The following is a 24,134-nucleotide window of genomic DNA, read 5'->3' on the forward strand; positions in this document are numbered from 1 at the left end:
CAAAACGAGAGCAGTGTTGATGTGAATTCCACATTGATTAGTTACGTTTTTTTGTAAAAGTTGAAAATGCCCTTATGATGAGGAAGTGTGAGACAGTGCTTGTTTGGACCATCCTGTTTGCAAGCCATATGTTATCAATGGTTATACATGTGTAGTGAGTCCAACTGAGTCTCAGACGTTATCCTTTAGAGGCAACAATAGCAACACGTAATACACAAAGGGGTAACTGCCCCTTTACCACATACAGCCTAGGGTGGTGACCACCCAGCTAACTACACTATACGGAGGAGATACAGCTACAAAGGGTCGGATCCTCACTCGTGGAGCTTCCAGCTTGTCGAACGAAGCGACCCTGGTCCTTCTCAGGGACCAACCTTATATGCTCCCCTGTAGGGGCTGGCTCCGCCCAGGCCCCGCCCACCTTCTCGAGCATTCTAGCTCCCTCTCGATCCCTCTCGAGAGCTCTCCCCGGACACGTGATCACCCCCGAGCCCCCCCTACCCACCTGGGGCCCTCTCTGTGGATTTTCCAGATCACGTGTCTACGGGGTCAACCAGAGTGCCATGGCTTGGGGCAACCCCGTCCCTGGGCTGACACTCTCCCGTTCCCCCTTGTCGGAGCCTGCACTACGCGCTATGCATGGTGCCCGCGCTATCCCAGTAGGCCTCGGCAAGGTAAGGTAAAAGTTAAAAGGTAAAAACAACGAACCTACCTTTACCCTACCTTTTACCTTACCACAATACAATCACTCTACCCTACCTTTTACCCTTTAGCAGGTAAGGTAAAAGGTAAAAAGCAACGAGCTTACCTTTACCTTACCTTTTACCCTTACCCCATTTAAAGTACCCTATTTTACAGGGTAATTACTAGGGATCTACTACACATGAACAAGGTTTATAACGGTAAATGCTAGGTAGAGCGCTTTAATCATATATAATAATCTCGATGATTCCAATTTTACACACTTTCTTTTAACTCACTCTGTCTGTTGTTGTTGTCGTTATTGTTGTTGTATACTCAAATCTTGAAACTCAATTTTTACCCACTTCCTAATGTGGTATCGACTGCAAACTTGGTATACTATATTCTATCATAAAAAATATGTTTTTAAACATTATTTTTTTTATTTTATGTTTCGGCTTGGGTCTAATTGTCCACGCTCAACTGACGTTGGCTGTAATTGGCCACGGTCCCTTACGTTTTGGCAAGCCTCGGGGCCACTTCCTGGAGTCGTGGAGTTCTGCCATTACTAGCACATTTTATAAAAGCGTGTTTTTAATAAAGTTTGTTTTAATATTACTTATTAAATGGAGGCCACGGACTGCGCCACGGAACTTTTAGCGGTAAACAAGGTACCGTATTTACCGGGTAATACTTTGCGCTTCCTTTATCCTACCGGGTAATTCTTCAGAACTACCTTTACCCTACCATTTACCTTACCCCTTGGCATGTCGACACCTTTACCCTTTACTTTTACCCGGTAAAAAGGGTAAATTACCTTACCTTGCCGAGGCCTATATTCCAGTGCTCACCAAGCCCTGCTAGGGCTGGTACTACACCCATCTACGGGGTGTATGCGATGACAGTGCATCGCACGCCGTGCAATAGTAAAGCCGGCATCACACAGCAACCCACCCAGTGCTGTCCGCGACGTAGGAACATCGCACCCCACGACCCTCCCAGGCCAGCAACATACAGTGACATCACCGATGTCACTACACATGTTTTCTGTAAAGACGATTTGATGGTTTTCATTCAGGTTAAAATGAATATGTATATGCCAATGGAGTCATTAGCTGTTGGTATTGTCAACTGTCAGCACTTATTGTTCGGCCTTAGCAATCTATGTGTTCAAAATGTTTTGGATAATTAATTTCCTGTGTGCATTTATTTGCCACCTTCAATGCTACCAAAAGCCACTTTTAACGCTACAGGATAAGACAAAATTAACCCAGATCCAGACAGCAAATGTTCTTAGTTTTATACTGTACAGCTTCCATATTCAAAGGAAATGTTGCTTGGATCCTCTGTTCTTCATTCATAACGTAAATGTTGATTGTAAGAAACGTTCTCTGAAAGTAGTCACCACGAGGGAAATTAACACACAACTTCATAGCTGTGCTATAATTGGCTATGTGAATTGCAAATTAGTATGGGTTTTCATTTTTTGATTAAATAGCTATACAACAGAAAATGCAGAGTTGTTGAATTCTTATATTCTTCCGTCTTTCGGTAAAGTCACGTAGATAGGTTCAAAGACAATAACAAAAAAATAATACAAAAACTACGATGTTTTGATCGCAACACAAGCAATCGGTTTTTTTTTCTCCTGATGACGATTGCTTGTATTGCGATCGAAACGTCGTAGTTTTTTGTTGCTTTTGTTATTTTCTTTGAACCTATCTACGTGACTTTAAATAAAGACTCAAGAATATGAATTCCTGCAGTCACGAAAGCTTTAAGTCAAGAATTATTATATATTTCTAAGATTTCTCGTCTGACATTACAATCTCATAGTTCGATTTAAAGCTTTCGTGACTGCAGGGATTCATCTTCTTGGTTTTTTTCGGTAAAGTCACGTACAAGGGAAATAATAAAAATAAAACATAAAACAATTCTCACGACAGCGTCTTTCCGACAGCCCTGTTCTTCACCTGAGGACGGTTGCTTGCGTTGTGGCCGAAACGTCGTGAGAATGATTTTATAATGTTTGATTTTTATTATTTTATTATTTCCCTTCTACGTGACTTTACCGAAAAAACCAAGAAGATGAATCTCATAGTTGTTAGTTAACATCGAGTGGGATTCTTTTTCAAGAACTCTGCTTCCCATTGTAGCTTTTAAAGTTTAATGAGCAATATATTTAAAGTTCCATTAGCACATGGCCATGATTTAAGATTTGCCATGTATCTTTGAGTAGAAATAATGCAAGGGTTTTCATATTCACATGAGACGTGCCTTCACCGTTGTGTACCATGGTCTGCAGAATGATAATTTGAACATGCATACATCGTCTGCTCAGATTTGTAGGTGGCTTGTAATCACAATGTTGTAAATGTTTGTAGGATACACCAAAGTATTTAGAAATCACTAAAATGTGCCAACTTTCAATGCCCATTACACAAATTAAATATAAGCATCATCACTCCAACCCTCGTGCATGCTACAGGGAGTACCAGCTGCGGCTGTCTGGTGGCCACGTGGCTCGCTTCCCAGGGGCCGACCCAGCGGGGGTGCAGTGGGGCGACTACGAGTTAACAGCTCACCGCGGTGGCGATATGTTAACTACTGCGCTTGGTATACATGAGGGCGTGGGTTCGATGCTGACCCTGACGCCTGTATATTTGGAGTGTGCATGTCTCTCCCCGTGGTTGCAGGGATTTTTCTCCAGGTCTTCTGCTTTTTCCCTCCACATTAAAAAATATATATGCATTTCGAGTATTTGGCTGCTATGAATCTCAACATGATAAGCCAGGTGGCTTCTGAAAATGAGTTATATAGTTGAGTGGGCCTTACCTGGTAAAAACAAAATATTGTAGTCAAGAAAAATAGAATTTGAGTTATTGCCAGGCTGGAGGAGGCACAGGCGGCCGGTGTCCTAATGGCAGCGGCGGCAGTGATGAAACGCAGCCTCACGCTGCTGTGTAGGCACATGCCCCATGCACCATGCCCTCATATCTGATTTTATATCACTCATCCAAAACATTAAATACATTGTGTCGCATCCTCAAAGTCACATTATAGGCCTTGGACTATGATATGATTAACGTTTGTGTTAGAATCGTCTTAGTGGTATAAATAACATCTTTTGTGCATGCGTATGTTGCCTGCCCTAGTACACGTTCATGTACTTGAAAAGTAATGCCCTTGTTTGCTATGTTATTGGAGTGTCTTGGAGTGAAATTTTTTTTAAACCTAGTACAATTTCTACATGGTCAATAGATGAATGTTGAAATTGTGTCTCAAATAGTGTTAGTTGGTGGAATTTTATAACAATTTTTTTCCTACAAAGCATAAGAGGCAGTTTGTCATCAGGGCTACACTTTGTATCATGCAAATTCATTAACCAATGCCTGCTTATATTGCTCATCCAAATGAGAAAAGTCTGGCTTGCTAAGATAATACACTGATGACTTTCATTTGGAACGTACTTGTTCCAAACTTGACATAATTCCGTAAGCATACACTGATTTTGGCAGAAGCCTTGTACCAACAGAGTTGTGTTGATTATATTATTATGAGATGATGAGACGGGTCTCCAAATATACTTCAGCAGCCATAATCATTATAAAAGTATACATAACCTTTCGCAAATGTTAACATTTGCATTAGTTACTCTTAGAATCGTATTTCTCAGAAGCCTACACTGACATTGTAATCTCATAGCTTTACTTAAGATTGAGCATGATTTTCCTTCAAGAACTTGCAATACATTCACCACAATGGGTTCAAAAAGCCACCCTAGTCACAAGCAGTGATGTGCGGTATGAACACTATACATTGTATTATCTGTTATGGATAAAGGAACAATATGGGTGCAGGTAATAGGAGTGTTCTTGAACCATATATCCGCCATGCAAAATAGGAGTCACAAGTGATATAGACATAGAATAAAAAAAATACAATATTCAGATTGTCATCCAAATGTGAGGAAAGGTTTGTATAATGGGAGCACCAAACATACACATAAATATGCCCACTATTGGCCACCACACAAACTGTAGGAACTTGACTGTAATTATGAAGATATTCAACAACAGTGTTTTAATGCCAACCATAACTTGGCATTTATAGCACAGAAACTAAGTGTGGGATATATGTGAAATATAATGCATTTAAATTTTGAAAGGAGCATAATTAGTTATTTTATTGCGAATTTCATCAGGAGTGCCTTGAGTATACAATCTTTAGCACTCTTGATCAAAAACACACGTATAAAAACACATTTTAGGCTTATATTTGATTCACAAATAGGTGATTAGCATGCACAATAAATTATCCTTGACATGTTTCTTTTTCAAGAGGTTTAAGAAGTTTGATATACGTGTACGATATGGTTACTTATCTTGTGTATGATTTTTTTTATTTTATTGCCATAAATCCCCCAAATAAATAAGAAGTATTCTGCAATAGTGTGACAGCACTATCATTATTTAAAATATTAGATGTCATTATTATGTTTTATACCACAGAGTACGAAGTAATTATTGGGCTATCTATGGAACGGCTCAATTGTTATGATTGTCAGAATCGCCCATCAGAACAAAAGCCAAAATACAGTTCCATATTTACCACAGCCACAAACACATGGGGCTAAATAATTTTAAACTTTTCAGATTATGTATTTGTTAGAATATGCAATGTTTTTTGCATTGACTTTGCAAAGGATTCATATGGGTTAATGATCATTTCATGAGCAAAAACAGTCATTTGGATTTGGCATTTGCTGATTGTTTACAATGATGGTTTCAAACCACAGACCCATCACCAATAAGGGTTAATTTCCAAATAATATTTAAATATGAGCATGTGCTGCGTGTTACTTTTGCATTGTAGCGGGTGCAATACTGACACAATGCTATGTGTAGGTCTGAGCATTTTAAATGTCATTCTGAAACCCATTCAGAGATTGAATGAAAAATTCAGACATTTGCTCTAGTGTCAAGACAGCTACTGATGCATTGATTTTTGAAGGAAAAAATATATATATACGAGAAGCAGGCCACAGTCCTGCTTCCAATCACTCCAACTGCTGATCCGTGCATAACAAAAATAAACAAAATGTCACGTCATACAAAATTTACAAAATGACTCACTCTGGCACATTTTCGCTTCCATTCCTTGGGTAACATTTAGAGTTCAGTCTCTCCACAGAAATGCCACTGCATCATGTGCAAAAATTTTCACTTCATATAAATGAAGATCTGCAATCTGAAAAACTACATTCTGAAAGGAAAAAAATGTATTTCTGATAAGAATGTATGTGTGCTTTTGTCTAATATGTTTAACTGATATCTTCATTATTGGTGGGAATTCATAATCTTTATATATATATAAAAAAGGGAAATTTGTGAATATGTGTGTCTGTTCGAAATGTTTAGCATACTTCCCAACATGCAACAAACTTGAAATTTGGCATGTGGGTAGCTTCCAGACTGTACACCATGCAAAAAGTATAAAAGTAGACTTTTGTATTTTTGGAGGTGGGGGGGGCGCAATAATGTATATATTTTGCACGGCAAGTAAGTGGTGACGTCACACCTGTAATGTCACCCGCATGTGGCAGCGTCACGCAGTGTGCCTGCTGACGTCAAGCATGCCCACCCCACCCTCCGCGTAGGATGTGTATTAATCCAAGACAAGAATTCAAGTCTCAGGTGAAGCCGGGTAGTAAAGCTAGTCAGTGTATATATGATTTTCTCTTTTTTTGTTTACAATACAATTTGAATGCATAATTAGCAAAAGTTGCTAAGCTCTACTCCAATTTATAAATCTGACTTCTATGTAACATATAAAAAACCAACATATTTCCCAAGGAACATTGGATTTCTTGAGAGTGTCACTGCCACTCCTGTCTGATTTCATTCTATACAGGTGTAAGGACAGTACGGGGTGATGTAGGGACAGTACGGCTCCCCGTGGCCATGGCTACTAATTAACGTACCGGAACAGACAGGATCACGTTAGGGTAATGTGGGACCTAAGTGGTTGCTAATAATGATTGATGCGACAAGCTTTGACAGGGTCCCCTGAGGGCAAGCACGGAACCTAACGGTCGTAAATTGTAATAAGGGCAGAGACAGACAGGGACAGGTGCTGTGAGAGAGGGTTCGGGAATATGGGCGTGGCCGGGTCGTGAGGGGGATAAGAGCCGGCGCAAACCGGGGCTCTGGGCTGCTGTTGTGGGGGAACAACCGTTGCCATCGTCACCTTGGAGTGGGTCGTCTTCATTATCCTGGAGTGGGCACCTTGTAGTCTTGGAAGGCTAGAGTTATGTTGTCTCAGAATATAGTTATTTAAGTTACCCAAGTGTATATAGTCACTCGCGGTTACTCGTTAAGTTATCAGTGAGTCGGCGGACTTTATTTATAATATAATACATATAACTGAACAAGACGGTGTCTCTAAGAGCTACATTACACAGGTGTAGTGACATAGAATGGGTCCCTACGGCACATAGCGCTAGTTACTGACAGAGGGAGGGAATGTGGTGCGTAATGGCCGACGTGCCGGCAGAGCAGGGTGTGGCAGCCGTTCTGCCAGCAGAGCATACAATGCCATGGAGTGGGTCACTAGAGTGCGTGGCGCTGGCTGCTGGCAGAACGGGGCATATGAGGACGTGGCACCCTGGCCGGCTGGTGGAGCACGTGATAGGCCGGAGTAAAAGATGTCGGGCAAAGGTGACCGAGGGGACACGTGAGATATAGCCCAGAACCTTCTGGTAGGTTCCAGAAGAGCGCGTGGCCGATGGCGGAGCCAGGCCACACCGGTCCCGAGGCTGGATAAGGGCTGTCTGTCGGTGGAATGGAACTTAAGGTGCTACGTCTTTGTCTCCGGCGTCGTGGGTCAGACAGCGTGCTGGCTGTTCTGACCCGTTTATAGTTATCCTGTGTGTGAACAGTGTCCAAAGGTGTAGAATAAACATGTGTTGCCTCCTATTAGTGTCTCAGAAGTGACTCACTACACAGGCATAATTTAATCCATCAGCGTTTATTGGCCAGCTTTTCTTAGAGCCTAGTCTCCAGTGGACCAATCAACTTCAACGACAGTGCATATCAGTATCATTATCAGAGTTGTTTCTTTTTGTTTGCATTTTGACTGATTATGTTGTGGTTATTGCAAACATGATGCCTTGTATAAAGGTGTCAGTTTTTGTACCAGTTGAAAGGGTAAAAACCTATTACTATATTTTGCCACTGGTAAAGGAGATGTCTCATAGTGTAAATGCTTACCCCGAGCTCTCAATACTCTTATAGTGCACTGTTTTTTAGTTCTACGCCTTTTGGCGTCATCTGGTCCAACACCAATGGAGACTAGGCTCTAAGAAAAGCTGTCTCGGGTGTGGACCAATCAACTTCAAGGACAGTGCATATCATTATCATTATCAGAGTTGTTTATTTTTGTTTGCATTTTGACTGCTTGTGTTGTGGTTATTGAAAACATGATGCCTCGTATAAAGGTGTCAGTTTTTGTACCAGTTGAAAGGGTAAAAACCTATTACTACAGTGTGGGAGTACCCACACTTTACCCCACCACGCATCACCTGCTGATAAACCGTCCTAAGGTGCATACATTTATACTGCTGGGTGGACAGAGGCTGTGGGAATTATTAAACTAACCTATTGTTCTAACTGCTGCACTTTAGAGATCGAACCAGTCACCTCTAGATTGTAAGTCCAGTGTGATAACGAGTACAGCACAGCGGCATCTTGTGCAGATTATGGTGATACTGCCTGTGAGTAAACAGCAACAGAGATATTCCACCTCAACTCAGTTGAAATTGGTGTTGTCCAATTATGTGACTCACACCATCTGGATTGTCTCTGCAGTGTTACATAATATCTCTGTTACAGATCATCACTCGGAGACCTCTGAGAACTTCTTTGTATTCAGGTCACGAAGATCGTTATTTTCTTTAATTGTTTTATTACAGTAGTTGGACAATGCATTGGTTATACTCATGTGACGTTTTTAGATAGGCAGGAGCAGGAAAGACGTGGCACCTAAGCATGCTGAACCAGGCCGTTTGCCTCTTATGTCATGACCGCACAGCCACAGATAAGGTTTAATATTTATTATCCTCACTTTTCCAGCTCATTCGAGTGTCTGTATTACGTATGTTCTCACACCATGGCTTTAATGTCACCAATTTTCCAGTGCAGAACAGCTTATGCCTCCATTTTGGCAGGAACAGCAGCCCAAGCCTACACTTTACCTTATGTGATTGGGTGTGCGGTCTATGTTTTGGCAGTGTATACGCAAGCAGAGAAGAACATGACATCTAACCACCCAACTAGGTGATGGCATTGCAATGCGTGTGGTTTGCATGTTTGGACTCGATCCCACCCTCTCGGAAACTGCTACATCCATGAAAATGGATTGAGCCGCAAGTATGTTGCCTAGGTTTTTATGGTGATCCAAATCATTTGATGGTATGCTGAAGCCAATTCCCATATGTGCACAACTAACTGGGACCCTTCCAAATCAAACTAAACTTTGTATTTCATGAGGTAAGGCACACTGAGCTATAAAGCTCTTCTTCAGAAGCGACCTGGCCGCAAATGATAGCTCATCGAAGTGGCTGATCATGTGGAAATCTAAAGCAGCCAAATACTTTAAACGGATGTTTTTTTTTAATGTGGAGAAAAACACCTGAGGACCCGGATAAACGTCCACGTGACCATGGGGAGAACAGACAAACTCCAAATTTACAGGCATCAGGGTTGGGAGCGAACCCACGTTCTCCTGTATACCAGACGAGGTTAATATCTTGCCACCGTGGCACCCAGACTGGGTACATATGTAATGTAGTAACTCGGCGGGAGACGACTTCACGGGTAACACACTCTTTATTTTATCAAACTCGTTCACAGGTGACTAACACCTACTTTGTACCTCGGGTGACAAACACCCACTTAGTATCTCGGGTGACAAACACCCACTTAGCTACTTGGCGACTAACGCCCACTGAGCTACTCGGATGACCAACATCCACTTAGTATCTCGGGTGACAAACACCCACTTAGCTACTCGGCGACTAACGCCACTGAGCTACTCGGATGACCAACATCCACTTAGCTACTCGGCGACTAACGCCACTGAGCTACTCGGATGACCAACATCCACTTAGCTACTCGGCGACTAACACCACTGAGCTACTCGGGACACTCCCTGCCCGGGGTATCCGTCTCGACTGTGGGTCCCCAGCCCGACCCACGGGGGCGTCGGACCCCGGGTCCCACAGCCTCGCCTCCGAGCCACACAGGGCCCCGGTCCCCACAAGGACGGCGGGACTAGGGGTCTCGGGGCACTAGGTCTTCAGCTCCGTCTTCGGGTCTTCAACTGGGTAACTCCCCCCGAGTGCTCTCGCGCGTCCCCCTTTATACCCCACCTGCGGACGTCGCTGCGAGCACCCACTTATTCGACCAATCGCCGGGCGCTGGCTACGATCCTGTTTTCCCACATCTCATCGTGCCTCACCACCCACGCCGCGCCGCCCCGTCATCTGTCACTCCCGGCGCGCGCGTCCACACCACGCCCACAACGCGTGCCCAACCCCGCACCCCGCGCCGCCCCGTGATCCATCACTGTCACAGTCGGCGCACGTCAATACCACCACTACATCACCCCCTACCACATAGCTCGCAGCCGACCCGGCTGCTATAAAAATATACAAACCGCCCTGTGTGCCCCGTAACACAACACAACAACAAGAACAACAACTAACTTAACAACACAACACGACGCGAACACTACCATCCGCAACCCTCAACCAATGCCACCGCGACAATAGAACAATATATACAAACCGGCGAGTGACAATAGCAATGTGTATGCAAAAAGGAAAATAAATGGAATTTTTTTTTTTTTTCTTTCGACTCGTGCAGTGTCCCCTTCTTTTTCCGAGCGTCCCTACAACGGGACATTACCCCGGCAGAGGGGAACACCGGGCGAGCTCGGTGTAGAGAAAAAACGTCTTCATGAAAATTGTTGAGCCCTAGCCCGAGTCCGCCTTGCCGGTCCGTCGTACGGCACCAGACGCGGTTGAACGTCCGGTGGTGCCGGCGGTTCAGGAAGACATCGGCCAGGCATCGAGGACCCGTGCGTGCCCCGGGGTTCAGGCTCTCGACGGTCAGCAGCCGTCAAGCCCGAGGCACCGGGTTTTGTTGGGATGACTTGTGGCCCTGGTCGTCGTCCCGACGTGGTCCTGTGGCGCGCTGACGCGGGGCCCGGCACCCGGCTGCGACGTGACCCCGAAGGCCGCAGTTGTAGCAGACGACGGACGTCGTAGGTTTCGGTTGCTCCAGCTTGCGGGGCGAACGTGTGGGCGAACGACCTCCCGTTCTCCACTCCCCCGGACGCGATGCAGCGAAGGCCTGCTCCTGCACCGCAGCTGGCTGAGTTTCGGCGATCGTGGCGGCCAGTGCCGCGTTCCCCGCCCATTTGCAGACGACCCCCGGCTTGCGTTTGAGGACCTCGTACGCGTGAATGCTCGTGGCGATCGCCAGGGAGCAGATATCCATCTCGTCCGCCACGTTGATGGGGACCCCTAACTCGTGGGCCAACACCAGCAGCTGCTCCGTCACCATGGCGTCCTTCCCCTCCTTATCCATGCGGGGAAAAGCTGCGTCCGCCAAGGCGAGTAGTGCCGTGCGATAGGCGAGCGTCGTTTCTCCAGCCACCTTCCGCCGATCGTAGAACTGGTGGCGACACGTGGAGGGCGGCCCGAACACCTTCGCCATCAGGTGTAGTGCGGCCTGGAGCGTAGAGCGGGACGACCTTGCAGCAGATGTGAAGGCTGCAAGCGCGTCGTCGTCAAGCATCGCTGGCAACGCACGCAGGGCAGTGGTGTCGGACCACCCCGACATCTCCTGATGAGCGAGGAACCTTCGTTGGAAGGCTCCCCAGTCGCCCCCATCCGCCTTGAACGCCGACAGCGCGGGCAATCTTTGCTGGAGGACCCGATCGTCGTCGACGTCGGAGAGATTTTCCCGCGCTCCGCTGTAGTTGTGTAAAATGTCGGCTCGGTTGTCAGGCGCAAAATGGAGGGCTCCGGCGCGCGCTGATGACGTGGGCTGCGCTGCGCGGAGGTGTCCGGCCACGCGGCGTCCGTCTTTCCCGCCAATCGGTGGCGGCCCCCCAAAAACGGCGGCAACTTCCAGACTTTTGGCGCGAAGCGCCTTTTGGCGGGAATCCTCCAACGTCGCTTCCTCCACGACCCCCGCAGCCGTTTTTCCGCTCGCCGGAACGGAGATGTCGGCCAAGACAGCGGCGGCGGCGAGTAGCAACTCCGCCAACCGGGAGTGCGCGTCCTGGAGGCTGGTGTCGGAGGCAAGCGGAGCGTCGGCCATCACCGCGAAGTGCTGCATCGGCGGCAACTCCTCGTCCTCTACTCCCGAGGTCGGTGTCCCCGGTACGCCGTCGTCGTCCCGACCTCGCTCGTGGGTACGGGTAGTCTTCCTCGTGTCCATATTTCTTGAAGACAGGTTCACTTCTGACGCCAGTTGTAGTGTAGTAACTCGGCGGGAGACGACTTCACGGGTAACACACTCTTTATTTTATCAAACTCGTTCACAGGTGACTAACACCTACTTTGTACCTCGGGTGACAAACACCCACTTAGTATCTCGGGTGACAAACACCCACTTAGCTACTTGGCGACTAACGCCCACTGAGCTACTCGGATGACCAACATCCACTTAGTATCTCGGGTGACAAACACCCACTTAGCTACTCGGCGACTAACGCCACTGAGCTACTCGGATGACCAACATCCACTTAGCTACTCGGCGACTAACGCCACTGAGCTACTCGGATGACCAACATCCACTTAGCTACTCGGCGACTAACGCCACTGAGCTACTCGGGACACTCCCTGCCCGGGGTATCCGTCTCGACTGTGGGTCCCCAGCCCGACCCACGGGGGCGTCGGACCCCGGGTCCCACAGCCTCGCCTCCGAGCCACACAGGGCCCCGGTCCCCACAAGGACGGCGGGACTAGGGGTCTCGGGGCACTAGGTCTTCAGCTCCGTCTTCGGGTCTTCAACTGGGTAACTCCCCCCGAGTGCTCTCGCGCGTCCCCCTTTATACCCCACCTGCGGACGTCGCTGCGAGCACCCACTTATTCGACCAATCGCCGGGCGCTGGCTACGATCCTGTTTTCCCACATCTCATCGTGCCTCACCACCCACGCCGCGCCGCCCCGTCATCTGTCACTCCCGGCGCGCACGTCCACACCACGCCCACAACGCGTGCCCAACCCCGCACCCCGCGCCGCCCCGTGATCCATCACTGTCACAGTCGGCGCACGTCAATACCACCACTACACATAGAATACTTACGTGAGCATCTCCCCGCGGAGAATATCCCCTTTGTTAGTGCCCCCTTCCAGCACAGCGGCACAGAAAACACGCAACGTGGACCTCCCTGTAACAAATGAAACTTAAACTATTATTTCCCTTAGACGTGACTTTCCCGAAAGAACCAATAATATTAAAAGTATGTTAAACACATCAGGAGTTTGTGGGGTTATCACACATTCATAGACCTCCATAATCTGAGCAAGTCATTAGACTAGAAATGTATATGTCTCCACATCCCGTTATAGCACCTCCATCTCTATGGTGGGCTCTCGCCACTTATCTATGACAGAAACCTTCAGCTTCTGTCATAGATAAGGACACCCTGATAGTCATAGCATATCTCAGAAAAAATGGTATGCATGTATTTCTTTACCTCATTTACATAATCATCCAGAGAACAACTGCAACTGAAAGTACGAGAAGCCATAAAATGTCTGATCCAATACAGCTCACTCTTAAATCTGGGAATATCATTCCCCTATAAAATCCCTCGAAAATTTGGTAGCCTCATTCAATATAGTAGAAGGTGTAGTGTCCCTCCACTTTGAGATGTAACTCATTATGACCAAGAACATAACAAATCTACCTGGCAATCAGTGTCTGACCATAAGAGATGTGCCTGAGCCTGCAATCAGCTTCAGCAGAGGAAGTTCAGTGGTGTCATAGTATGTTCTATGTTATGCCCCTTCGATAGAGCTACGTGTGGTGGATTAAAGAGCCACATGCTGCTCGAGATGACGGTTGGTCACAGCTGGATTATAATATATTGGTGTAACTCATAACATAGCTACTTTAATAAAAACAATTTAACTCCATCTTGTCAAGCCTAGCTATTATTGTCCTGGTGGCTGGACCCAAATTGCGTGAACAGAGGAATGCCAGTGACCATTTTCATGACCTGGTAATCAAGGCCCAATGCAAGCTTCTAGGGATGGAGTGCTCAACTGAACAGGTTTACTACACAAGACACAGATTGTGTTTTTCTGATATTTATCTTGAGCACAACTTTGTAGTTTTTTTCTGTTAAGCTATAGGCTTTCTTTTAATTGGGACAAATAAAGAAAGCCTATGGATGATTTTACTCGAATAAGGTTTAAGTCAATATTTATATAGTCCAGTATATTGTTTATTAGGATATAATGTATCAGTGCTTCACGTGCATATATAAATTTGTAATTAATAATCACATGCAGTGAATTATTAAATTAAATAAAGTAATCTTTACGGTCATTCAGCCATTGGGGAATCCTTTTCAGATATTCTGCTCATGGGGTTTATTAAATCTTACGCATTTACATTTTACAATCCATAGGTCACAGGAGCATTTTAGTATTGAATATTCTTAGAAAGTCCAGATAGTGTGCCAAAGTAAAGTGCCCATCCCATGTGAATACAGAAACACTGTATACACATACTCCTTGGTTCTTTTGGTAAAGTCACGTTGGTAGAAAATCACGACGTTTCGATCGTAACACAAGCGATCGTCATCAGGTGAAACAATTACAGCAGGATATAACAGTTGTGTGGAAACCCTCCCCGTAGAAGTGGTTCAATCTTTGTTGAACCACCTTGTATATACACCAAACACATTTTCATGCCATGTAAATGCTATAATGTGAGGTACACTAAATTACATCATTAAATTGTAAATGACAGCAATATTCACAAACCAGCCATCATGTCAATGTAGAGAATATTTGATTAAAAACTAAAATAGCTCGTTATGACATTCCAAGGGATTTTTTATGAAAGTTGTTTGGCTTGCTTACAAGTGAATCCTGGGTTCAACTCTTGGCACTTGCCTGTCATTAACTGGGTTGTCGTGTGGAGTGAGTTGATGGCTTTAGCCCAGTCACCTTATAATGCACACAAAAATCCATCCTATTTAATTCGGTGAAACACTTCATTTGGATAGATTCCAGCTCCTGAGATAAATATTGGTTAGATGTTCTGCAACTAAAAACATCTTATCATATGCAGAGCAGGGTGGGAAAGTGCTTCCCTCTTCTGTGAGGACCAAAGGTTATTTGTAATATCTGCTTTGGGAGGCCGTTCTCGAAGACGAATGGATATATTGCTCTGTGAGAGATCCGAACGGATATTTTGTCTCATGACATGATGCCGATAGCACAGTTGAGTTCAAATTGGGGGGGGGTGAGAATGGCAAATAATAATAATCTACTTGTGCTGTCTCGCACACTCAACTTGAATATCAAATCAGATTACAACAACTCCATTTTTATATTTTGGCTACACCTACACGATTGTGTTTGGTCACTCTCAATGTCGTTTCTATTGTTAATAGACTTCGTCCTGCATGGTTGTAAGTCCTGGGAATGGGTATGTTTTAAAAGGTGTGATTAGTTATTTTTAAATGTGTGATCTTGTTCGGACATTTTCGTGCACAGCATTTTATATTTAGTCGTCTAAATGCAACACTTCTGTGTATCCGTGATTAAAACCTAATTGTGGATAAAGGCAATACATTTGAACTACATTATTTTCACACTGTGACCATATGCATTCAAAGTACGAATTACACTGTTTTCGTGCTATAGAAATGCATTATGACCACGGAATGATAATAATAATAATATGTGAAAGGCTATCATTTTAACGTTTTGGCTGCACATTTCAGACTCTTATGCCATTCAGATACTTCATTTTTATTCTCACTCTCGATGCTCAGGAAGGTTAAAATCTTCAACTGATAAAGAGGTATTGCCTTCGAGCAGATGTGACATCACAGAGGGGGCATCACAGGGTAGGAGGAGATGCAATCACAGCCACAGCTGACTCTGATTGATATAGTATAATCTGCCCCTGGCAGGGATTCGGAAGCCCTCTGTAAGGTCACCTTATCATTCTAAAGCTCAGACTAAAGCACAACAAATTTTTGTCCCTTTCGGGGTTCAGCACTTGCCAAACACAATTCATAGACTGTTTTTTTTATCACAATATGCAGAACGTTCTTCTGCAATTCATATGCACAGAAAGTATGATTAAATATGCATGCATTAATATTATATTGCTTTGTTCACTTTTAAACTGAATTTAAAAAAAAAACTAATATTTGTATTTTTTTCCCGTGGAATTAGATTTTTAGTTGTGAAAATAATCGTTTGGTGTATTTAAACATACTGGATATATATTCCGATTTTATATCACTAAGTTCTATGCTGTTTAGTGCATTTCTGGTACTGTTAAGCTATGCACATTTTGTAAAGTATTGCTTAAATAAAACACAATGATTCCCTAACCAGGACGGATCACAAATTATTTTTAGAAAGAAACAAATATTATACGTCATTTCACATTTTCTATACGCAATTCCAATTTCTTTTTTTCTTAACTTCATTCAAATGTTCCATAGGTTCCACAAAAATCCGACGTCCATAGGTCAGGGAAGAAATTCTGAAAGTATACATTTTTTAGAACTCCTCTTACATATACTACCTATTATTTATCCGTCTTCTTCCGATAATTATCCACAATTACCCACCCTTCTATTCTTCATGTAAGAATGGCTTCCGATTTGTAAATAAAAAAAACATTTCACGAATTATTGGATGTGTGCAGCAAATTAATCCTATTATCCGCATTGATAAACATTTTTTATAATGGAGTAAATTAGTGGCTAACCCCCACATCACCACAGAAAACAGGTCAACTTATAATACATTTAAATGCCAAATGTATCATCATTTTTGTACTTAAATAAGATTGAATTGTTCAAAGGGTGGAACATTCCTACTCTTCCCAGTGTAAAATGTGCTTAGATATGGAAATGACAGGGGAATATAGAATATGAAAGCACGTAGAAATACCAGAGCATGAGCCAGGCACTGACTTAACCTGACTGCAGGAATTAATATTCTTTGTGTCTTTCGGTAAAGTCACGGAGATAGTTTCTTTGAACCATCTACGTGACTTTACCGAACCATCTACGTGACTTTATCGAAAGACCCAAAGAATATGGTATCTGAGTGTAGATGACTTCCTGCAGAGGTCCCTGCAAATGGGTGCAAATTATTAATCATATGCAAACACTTACATATGCCTAAAACTATGCATACATGTAGGCATATGACATTCAATGTTGCAGTCAAATATTTAGTTTGTTACAAAATTAATTTCAATATAATAATTTAAATTTATAAAGCGCCCTGAAACAATCGTTCTCAGGGCATATAGCATAGCTCTTTACAGTATACCTGACATCATGGCTTGTTCATACGATTTTGTGCCACATGCAAGGTCGTAGAATATAATAGCGGCGATGTATGTTTTACTGCGCTACGTATATATTATAATGCATATGAAGTGATTTTCTCCTAATGGTGAAATACTAATGCACACCTCTATATATGTGCTTAATTTTAAATGATTATTTGCTGTCAAATTCTGCTTTATGCACTATTCATTGTATATTAAGCCAATTTAGTGCAATGAAGGCCGAAGTGATCATATGGAATACGTTTGTTATTTATTTTATGTATAGAGATGCAATGGGTTGCTTTCAATGTTAGATTGAGCTCTGACACTGGCAAGCAATTACCCATTGTTGAACATGCCATCACGGGGTCTTTAAGACAGTCTTATCTGCTCTCTTATTGCTGCTTCACATCGATATTTTCAAGCCTCCACCCCTGTGCGCCTGAAGTCCCGACACCCAGTGTGGTCATTACCACAGTCCAAAGACTCGATTATGCTGGATATCCGCACGGCCCTTCGGCGAGGAGTGGAGATGTGTGGATGTGCCTAACAAGGACCTAATCGGTGATCCGTCTGTCTACATGCCTGGCTTCGACCTCCCAAGGTGCGAAGTGGGTTCATTTGAACCGCTTCCGGTGTGACTAGGGGGGTGTGTGCTGCTTCTGAACATCAATGGGGCATGCTACATGACAGTCCGCTGTGTGAATATGGGGAGCCAGGAGACCGTGGTGCACATCGTTCAGGCGTGCCGGTGGGGACTGGTTGCCTTGCACGTGCTTGACGAGGAGGCTGTCGCATGGCTCTTTGGCAACTTGGGCTGACGTCCACTCAGATGACATTGACACCCATGTTTATTAATTATGTATTTATCTTGTGTATCTGGTGCTCTGTAAGAAAGTAACGTGTAAAAGCATTAGCTCAATAAAAACTGCTCTCTTACATTCCCTCCAATACAGCACTTGGGAGTTAAGGGCTAGAGGATCACAACACATTGCAAAACTTGCAGCCAACTGGGCTTTAAGGTGGCCAGAGAAAGGCAGTGCCGCAAGTGATGTTAATGTATTTGTGCAGAGCTTCCCGTGATATTACCTCTTATGCATGGGTTTCCTCCGGGTATTATAGTTTGCCATACACACACACAAAGGGAAATTGAGTCCCAATGCATAACCCTCCTGAAAAGTCTTAGAGATTCGGCGAGCCGTTTCTGCATAAATAAATTGCATTATTCTCATGCAATGAATACTTGTGATATTTCCTGTAATGATAAATAGCAGGACCAGTTGTTAATAATGGTTTTGAGGCTGATTAAGTGTGAATACATATTGTCACTGTCCTGTTTTTTCTACACGATTCAATGTATTCCGTTTCTTTGTATTTTCTGTTTTGGGCAAGCTGTGCCTGCGTCCTCTTGGTGCATGAATACTTTTCCCACTAAGCTGCATGTGTGTAGGCCGCGTGATACGTTTCATTTGCTGGCCAGTTTTACAGCCCTCCCAATGCCGCATGCCCATTGATGTCGGTGAGTGTTGATATTTGTTCATTCTTTAAAGGAGCCGTTTTTGTTGTAGGTGTGATGGCACCACAAATTTTCCTCCCACTCTGTAGTTTCTGCTGCTGCCAGTTAACTCAGCTACCTTGAGTGTTGCACATTCGGAATGGCCAGGCATCCCGAATGGAATGCCATATGTTCTAGACCATTAAATTATAATGTGCGCACTGTGTCTAACTGTCACAGCACACCTCCCAGCCACCCGCCGATACCACTCTTTTTAGTGGCCGGTCTTTATGGTCTATTCCCCACTTTGGGAATAAGTGGGCAAAGTTGCAACTTCGCCACGGCAGTGTATAGAACGTTTGGCGTTGAAATACTCCCGAATCTCCACTCGAACACATGGTTCGGTGAATAGCTTGCAGTAAATAAGTTTGCCAAAATTCCCCACCAAAGTGATACAAGAAGGTGCACATTGGCAGGGAACAGAGTGAACAACACTCTTTTGGTACGTACACTTCATATTGATAATACAATTTCATGATGAGTTCAGTGATGACGTCATGTTGCTCTATTTAAGACCGGAAGCAGGTGGATTGCTTCACTATTCTGGCAAATCGCCAGATGATGCTGGATGTAATTACCAGCGAAACATCGTATTCAAATTGTAAATGTTGTGGATTTACTCTCCAACACACCGGTGGGCTGAAGTAGTAACTAATTGCCACGTTGTTTACTTGACAAACCTTGCTGGCTGTGTCGAGTGGTGGAGGGTCACGACACATTTATACTTACGCGATCTAACCCAAAAAACTTTATTGTAATAAAATAAATAAATAAAAACCTTAAAATGACACCAAACAACATTATACATACTTGATATAACTAATTTAAACAATTTTGCATGCATTACAGAGCAATTGCCTTGGAGGTGTATGATGTGTTAAAAAATTTGTTCGATTATAAAGCTGTAATTATTCCATCTACAGAATTAATACAAACAGTGCAATAATGGGCTGGTGCTGATAATCTGATTAAAACCGACATTAAACTACAATAAAGATGACACCAAGAGAGAGAGGTGGAATATTTCACAATAAATTTGCGTATCATATAAAATAGTGCAGTAATAATGTGCATACCATGAGCAGTAAGTGACGGTGGCAGGTTGACATTGCTACAATGACTGGCATGCAGTTCAAGAGAAAAAGCATGCAAATGGGAGGTGGTGGCTCTCTGTAGATTAACAGCCCTCACACCGACACTGCAGCTACTCCCAATCATAACAACAATGAAGCAAAAGGATCATTTTTGGTTTTGTGCCAGTGGAGCAGATGACAGGGCATTGCAGCAGCGGACATCATTAAAGTCAATTGAGTGTATATAGTCGATATACAGCAAGGACAGCGGTTTCCCATTAAGAAAACACTCTCATCCAGACCTTTCAAACAGGAAAATATGAGCCATTGGATAGTTGTTAATCACTTAACAGCACCAGCAATGGTTTAATTACAAGCAAAGTTGGATTTCAATCTCTGACCTGTGCTTCACTTGTTTTTCTTATGCTGTACTCATTCCATTGCAACATTAAAGCAGATGATTGTATAATTTCAGTGCAGATTTCCCATGTTAAAATAATTTTGTCTTTCATTTCACAATACATTCCAGCATCTCAACTATTGCAAAAAAACATACAAAACACGTGTAAATGTAGCGTGGTATAAACTGTACAATGCATTTATCTTTATATTTTAACGTGAAATGAGGCTTTGTTGTACGCAGTCAATGTCTCATTAGAGGGACTCCTCTACTTACGAACGCGTTAGGTTCCAGCGGTCTATTCGTAAGTCAATTTGTTCGTAAGTCCAACTTGACTCCTAGATTCCAAGCATGTTATACACCATGTACACAAAACACGGGGAATGGCTTTAAACGTTGTATAATCTCCTGTAGATGCCACTGGTTCTTCATGTCCTGCAGATATATATGCCACTGGTTCTTTATGTTCTGCAGATGTAGATGCTAATTCCCTTTGGCGTTTCCTCTCTACTCTCTTGAAAAACTTACGAAGAGATATCTGCACAGTTGTTCTCTTCTTCTCTTTCTCTTTATAAATAAACTTGTAACAGGCAATATCATCATGAACAGCTGCTGACACCTGAGTAAACCTATCAGTGTTTGACTCCTTAGACTCAAAACAAGCCAGTGCTTGACATCGAACAACCACCGCCATCTATTGCACGGTGGTTTAACTTACGACTCTCGGTCCAAACAGGCAACTGGACAGAGAGGTTTGTTCATATCTCTTAAAGTTTGTAAGTCGAATGTTCGTAAGTAGAGGAGTAATTGTATTTCGATGAACTACAGATGCAGTTACAATGGAGACGAGGGGGACAATGTCCCCATCATGTGAATGTGGGTGATCCACGCTTGAGCCATTGGACATGAATCCTCCCAACCTCTTCAAATGAAAAAAAACCGTACATCTTTCCCCAGGGGTTTCAGCAACTGAAGATATATTTTCAGGCATTCATGTGCAGACTTGAGAATGTGTAACAATTGCAATATATTCACTGCTCTTCTCAGACCTACGTTTATAACCTTAATTTTGCAGAAGGAATACTACTATATATACATATTTGACAAAAGCAACAAACAACAAAGCCTCAGCACATTCATAAAATAGCAATACATTAAAGGAAAGACTATGTCTGTATATAATAGAAAATATTTTGGGTTCTGGCTCTTCTTATTAGTACACAGACAAAAATAAGTCCAGAGAGTTTGGGTGAATAATAGTTGGAGACTACAATATTCACCATGGGACTGAAAGATTCAAGAATGTCTCAAGATAAACAGTCTTATATTAAATTTTGACTGAAAACTTTCGTGACTGCAGGAATGCATATTATTTGGTTATTTCGGTAAAGTCACGTAGATAGAAAAATAATAATAAAATAATAATAAAACAATAATGTAGACTGTAGCCTGGTTCTAAATCGGAGTGAGTGTACTGGATGTCTATAATGTAGACTGTAGCCTGGTTATTAAGTTTGGTGAGTGTACTGTAGTCTATAATGTAGACTGTAGCAATGGTTATTAAGCTGGGTGAGTGTACTGGCAGTCTATAATGTAGCCTGTAGCCTGGTTCTTAACCTTCGTTGAGTGTACTGGCAGTCTATAATGTAGACTGTAGCCTGGTTTTTAAGCTGCTGAGCGTATTGGCAGTCTATAATGTAGACTGTAGCCTGGATCTTAACCTCGTTGAGTGTACTGGCAGTATATAATGTATACTGTAGCAATGGTTATTAAACTGAGTGAGCATACTGGCAGTCTCTCATGTAGACTGTCTAGTAATCAGTTGTAGATTAGTAATTAGTTGGTTAATGCAGACATGATTCCTTGTAAAAGGTTTCAGTTTGGTGTTTTAACATCTTAAGACCTGTTTTGTTGCCAGAAAAAAGAGGAAAAACCTATTCTTATATTTTGGTACTGGCAAAGGAGGTCCCCTGATGTAGATGCTCACCCCGAGCTCTCATTACTTTGATAGTGCATTGTCTTTGAGCTGTACGCCTTTTGGCATCCTGTGGTCTAACACCGTTTGAGACGAGGCTCAAAAGAATGCTGTCTCTAGTGTGGACCAATCAGTTTGAAGGACAATGCATATATTATCAGAGTATTTTTTTGTTTGCATTCTGACCACAAGTATTGTGGTTAATGCAGACATGATTGCTTGTAAAAAAAGGTTTCAGTTCGATTGCCAGAAAAAATGGGAAAACCCTATTCTGATTACTAATTTATTATATCATTACAATACCCCCCCTCTCCGCCTCTGATCTCTGCACCTGATTGGGTTAAATGATGACGTCACCCTGCTGCACTATTTAAGACCGGGAGCAGGTGGAGGGCTTCACTATTCTGGAAAATTGTCCGATGATGCTGGATGTAATTACCAGCGAAACGTGTACTCAAAAATTGTAAATATTGTGGATTCACTCTTCAACACACCGGTGGGCTAAAGTAGTGAACTATTTGTCTTTTGTCAACGTGACACATTTTTTACTGATTGGCCGTGTCAGGTGGTGCAGGGTTGTGACACATTTATAAATAACGCGATCTAACCCAAAAACCTTTATTATTAAAAAAAAATGTCTACGTGACTTTACCGAAAGAACCAAAGTATAGTCTTAAGTTAGGATACCCATGAGCATGACTAACAGACAAACCCTTACAAAAATATGCTTAAACTCATTCGTTTCAAAAGTTGAATGATCAACTTGCTGACATTACAGCCTGCTTATAAATGTTGCAGAGTGGTATCTCATTGTCTACATAGTGACTCACTTCTGGGCCTTACTCATTATTTAAATGGGATCAAACAGGTTAAAACAAATCTTCACAATTCCTCAGGAAGGTTAGATTGACATATTCTTAGGTTTTTTCGGTAAAGTCACGTAGGTAAAACATTAAAATTAATAAAAGTAAAATAAAATAAAAATCACGACGTTTCGGAAGCAACGCAAGCTTCCGTCTTCAGGTGGAACCGTCACAGCCCGACAGCTGTATCAAGTAAATGAGAGATTACAGGAGATACCACTCCGTATATATAATGGTTGAGGGGGGGAGGGGGGGGAAGGGGCAGGGATGGCCCACTCTTTATTATTATGGTAAGGTGCGGTTTGAGACTATGAATAGACTGCATAACAAAAGACTGAGCCTTTATTATGGAGAGGTTCGGTTTGTGACTACGCCTAGCCTACATAATAAAAGTGTGAAAAAAGGAAGAAAGCTAAACCTGGTAGAAAGCTAAACCTGGTGAAACAACTGGCTGTCCATCAGTAACCTGCAATAGTTTTCTGTCAAATAAGATGGTTCAAATAAGTGTAGTTAAATCTTTTTTGCATGATTAATCACATCTTTCCAATGATTAAAGGTGCGGCTTGAGACTATGAATAGACTGCATAACAAAAGACTGAGCCTTTATTATGGAGAGGTTCGGTTTGTGACTACGCCTGGCCTGCATAACAAAAGTGTGAAAAAAGAAAGCTTAACCTGGTAGAAAACTAAACATGGTAAAACAAAACTGGCTGTCTATCAGTAACCTGTAATAGTTTTTTGTCAAATAAGATGGTCCAAATAAGTGTAGTTAAATATTTTTTGCATGGTTAATCACATCTTTCCAATGATTACTCAGTTTGTAACCATCATCACGGTTGAAATTATGTCTGTGTTTGTATATTTGTATGGCTTCGTGTACAAACCTTTGATGGTAGCCAGGAGGTTTGCAGAGAACCTTGGTCTCGGAAAAGACAATTTAATGTTTTACCTACGTGACTTTACCGAAAAAA

The sequence above is a fragment of the Lampetra fluviatilis genome, chromosome 9 (genome assembly GCF_964198595.1).
Source record: "Lampetra fluviatilis chromosome 9, kcLamFluv1.1, whole genome shotgun sequence".
NCBI classification, from domain to species: Eukaryota; Metazoa; Chordata; class Hyperoartia; order Petromyzontiformes; family Petromyzontidae; genus Lampetra; species Lampetra fluviatilis.